Source organism: Mastomys coucha, unplaced genomic scaffold, assembly GCF_008632895.1.
Source record: "Mastomys coucha isolate ucsf_1 unplaced genomic scaffold, UCSF_Mcou_1 pScaffold22, whole genome shotgun sequence".
In the NCBI taxonomy this organism is placed as follows: domain Eukaryota; kingdom Metazoa; phylum Chordata; class Mammalia; order Rodentia; family Muridae; genus Mastomys; species Mastomys coucha.
The window spans coordinates 148002129-148006515 of NW_022196905.1; the positions used below are offsets into that span (position 1 = coordinate 148002129).

The window sequence follows — 4387 nt, forward strand, 5'->3', positions numbered from 1 at the left end:
AAAAAAAAAAAAAAAGAAACAGTGTTTGAATTTAAATACGGATGATATATTACAATTGAACAAAGGTGTAATAGTCTTAAATAACTGACCCATCTCTTTGTTTTCTCTGCATTAAATAAATTATCTTAGATGATAACACTTTCATTTTTGCTTTGGAGAATGTATTAAACATTTAACATATTCATCCGTTCATTTATTCTTTTTTTTTTCTTTTTTTTTTTCGAGACAGGTTTTCTCTGTATAGTTCTGGCTGTCCTGGAATTCACTGTGTAGACCAGGCTGGCCTCGAACTCAGAAATCGCCTGCCTCTGCCTCCCAAGTGCTGGGATTAAAGGCATGCACCACCACTGCCCTGGTCAGTTTATTTATTCTTAATGCATAATATAATTAATGTAGGAATTTTGAACAATATCTCATATTTATTTTTATTTAATTGTTATTTAAGCATTAGTCTTTCTTGAAATCAATCAAGAATATTCGTGTGGAATGAAATGAGAAGCATTGTAATTCCACATTCCAAACTAGTGAAAGCTAACAGCAGAAAATGACAGCTTTTCTTACGTACTTGATAAGCATTTCACATTGCTGACAGCAAACCTTCTGATTTCACAGGTATAGACTGGGCCTAAGATGAGTTTATCATGAACTCCTGTGTTGCAGGGTTTTGGTGACATTGTGAACCCAGAGACTATCTAATTTACTAGGCGGGGTAGGGGTGGGTGTGGAGAAAGCTGTTTCTAATTGTGGTGTGGCTCGGCCCTTAGTACGCATGTTTGCTCCCAAACAGTGAGAATAATGTTAGTTTTAGAAGGAAGCACTCATGTTTGAAAGCAATGTCTAATTGAGTAGCTGGCAAAATGATGAATCAGGGAAAGATCTGACAGAATAGGATATGCCCAAGTCTCAAGAGGAGGGAGAGGGAAGAGAGGCAGCATAAGAGGAAGCAGCTCAGAGGGTGAGAGGAGGAGGCAGTCTCACCTGGAGAGTATTACAGAGACAGGCTAAAGAGAGAACAAGCTAGACCTCGGTGAAGAAACAACTAGCCTGAGACTGAGAATGTGCCAGAAGATGAGAAAGGATGCTAGAGTTCATTTGAGGCTGAGCACAACAACTCAGTCAGAAGTGAAAGGAGCAGTTTGAATCTGTTAGCATGAAGAGGAGTTTGTGTCACAACAGCTGAGTTGACCAGCCAGCCAGAGTTCAGAATAAAAAGGAAGGGTGATTTTATTCAGCAGTTAAGTCTCAGATGCTCTAAACATTCTAGACGTAGATAAGATTGTAGAGAGCCTAGGAGCTTCCAGGACGAGGTCTAGATTATCAGAAGAAGGAAGTAAGCCTCTAAGACAATATTTTTACAGTCCTGTGTGATGGTCACAGTCTACAAAATCAGAATGAGAACTGTATGTGTCACAATCTTACTATCCGTGTTTTCACTATTTTGCTTTCCTTTTTTCATTATTGCTTCCCTTTTCTGCGTTTTCATTTAAGCAATATTGAATTAATTTTTAATTGAAGATACATTCTCTCTCATTCAATATATCCTGAGCACTGTTTTTCCTCCCTACATTCTTCCCAGATATGCCTCCCGCCCCCACTTTATTTATCCTACTCTCCCCATGATCCAACACCCCGTCACCCCATTTCCTTTTCAAAAAGGAGCAGACCTCCAAGAGAGGATAGCCCAACAGGACAAAGAAGATAGAAAAAGACAAGGTGAAAGCCTTCATATTGGACAAGGCAACCTGATAGGAAGAAAAGTCTCAAGATCAAGCAAAAGAATCAGAGTTACCCCTGCTCTCACTGTTAGGAGTCCCCCCAAAACACCAAGCTAACAACCATATCAGCAGAGGACTTGGCACAGACCCATGCTGTCTCTATGCTTGCCATTTAAGTTTCTGTAAGGTTCCTAGAAATCCAGTCAGTGGTAGTCATGTGTTCTCTGTCATGTCAAGGGTCTCAAGTTAAACTGAAGTAATAAAGTGGAAAACAAAGTTCTGGGAATATAGAAATAAAGGTAAAAACAAGAGTTTTGAGAAAGAAACAGTAAGCCAAAACTACCTATAGTAGAAACATTTGCTTGTATTAGAAAAACAAAGTTTTTAAAGGTCAGGAGGACTGGGCTGAACTAAAAGCTGACCAGAACATAACCTGTAAGAAGAAGATTAGATATTCTACCCCTCCATGTATTAGGGTCCAAGAACACTCTGACCTTACAAAAATTCTGGGACTTTCCAGCATGACCCGTTCCAGGGGCATTCCAAGAACAACAGTTGGGTAAGGAGGCAATGAAGCCAAAAACAGCCCTCATGTGCAAGCCAACCAATGCCTGAAGAGATCCTTTGTGTGATGCTTCACCAATCAGAATAAGCCAGTTAGCCCTGTGGCCTCTGTAAAGTATAAAAGATGTGTGCTTTTTGAGTTCATGGTTGCCTCTTCCTACCAGGAAGAGCACCCCACATGCATTGGCCACACAAATTGGATCAATAAACCCCATGTTATTGAGGAGATCCTTGTCAAGTTGTGATCTGTGGGTAGCACATTAGGTCTAAGACTCTCTCTGGGTCTCACAGAATCTCATAAAACCAAGCATTGGTTGGCCACTAAAACAACTTTGTTACCATTGTGCACTAGCTCATCTTGCAGGAAGGACCAATTGTAGGGGTGTGTGTGTGTAAGGGGTGGGGGTCCATGTTCCTCTTTGTGTAGCCTGTAGAGTACCTTCTCTCCTCAAAGAGACTAGGACATAGGGGTGAAGTCTCCAAGCCTACACCAGCTTGATTTCTGCATTCAGTGAGGTGTGTGGGATTTGTCCTTATTATGGGGCCCTGCTCTCAGTTAGACAGAGAGAGCAAAGTTTTGTCCTAGCAGCAGCATGGATTGTTTAAGGATCTCCAAGGGACCACATTGGCCAACAGCTCAACCAAATGTAATCCATTTTCAACACTGAAGCCCTGGCTGGCTACAAAGGATGGTCAGTTCAGACTCCATATCCTCCATTCTTGGAGTCTTCATTAGGGTCACCTTACAGCATCCAGGAAGTTGCTATTGTATTGGGTTTTTACACTAACCCCCAAATGACCCCTAATTCCAGCTGTTTCTCCCTGTATTGTGCTTTAACCCTGCATCCCACAACTGACCCTCCCCACCCCTGTTCCTATCAAACCCCAGTCTACTCACAGAAACTACTCTATTCCCCCTTAGAAGGAGATCTGTGCTTCTGTCTATAGCCAACCTCTTTATCTAGCCTCTGGGTTTGTGGGGTATACATTGATTATTATTTAACTAAAAGGTAATATCTACTTACAAGTGAACGCATGCCATGTTTGTCATTCTGGGGGCAGGTGACTTAAGGTGGGTTTTTTGTTGTTTTTGTTGATGTTGCATTCAATTGCCTGCAAATTCACCATGTCATTTTTTTAAATGTCTGAGTGATGCTCCATTGTATAACTGTACCACATTTTTTGTTTACCCATTCCTCAGTTGAAGTACATCTAGTTTGTTTCCAGTTTCTGGCTAGTAAGAATGAATATGCTATGAACATATCTGAGCAAACGTCCTTGTGGTAGGGTGGAACACCTTTTGGATACATTCCCAAGAGCACTGTAGATTGGTTTTGAGATACATGGATTCTCAGTGTTCTCAGAAACCATGATTCTGAGGAAATACTGACTTCCATAGTGGCTATATTAGTTTGTACCCCACGAGCCGTGCAGAATAGAGTTGTTCCCTTATCTCTACATCCTTCCAAGAATGAACTGTCACTTGTATTATTGATCCTAACCATTCTGACTTGTACAAGATAGATTCTTAAAGTAGTCTTGATTTGCATTTCCCTGATGGCTAAGATGGTGATGTTTTCCTTAAGTATTTCTCAGCTTTTTAAGATTCCACTGTTGAGAATTCTTTTTTTACATCTATACCCCATTTTTTTTCCATTGAATTTCTTGCTTTGGTAAGCCTAATTTCTTGAGGTCTTTATATATTTTGTATACTAGGCCTCTATAAAATGTGGATTTGGTTAAAAAAAATCTTTTCCCATTCCTTAGGCTGCCTCTATGTCCAATTGACCAGGTTTTTGCCACTTCTAATCTACTTTCTACTATTGGCAAAGAGGAGAAATAGTACACAGGATGAGTATTGGCCTGTAATTTCTTAATTTTTTTTTTTTACTATAGTCTTGTACTTCATGTTTAAAAGACTTATATGCCTTGTTGTGTTTTTGTCTCCTTTTATTTGTGGTGCTATCTATGTTGTGTGATCTCATTCATCATGATCTAATCAAATTTCTGTTTCTATGGAAAATAATAGACCTTCACCTATTTTTTGTCTTCTGAAAATTTACTATGAATTTCTTGAGTTTTTGATAGTTTGGGAAACAGTTTAAGTT

General features: G+C 39.7%; 1 protein-coding gene across 1 annotated transcript in view; it reads left to right on the forward strand.

Annotated features, from left to right (window-relative positions):
- LOC116068862 (zinc finger protein 431-like) overlaps positions 1–4387 on the forward strand; it is a 22115-nt gene that overhangs the window by 9388 nt on the left and 8340 nt on the right. The window lies entirely within an intron of this gene.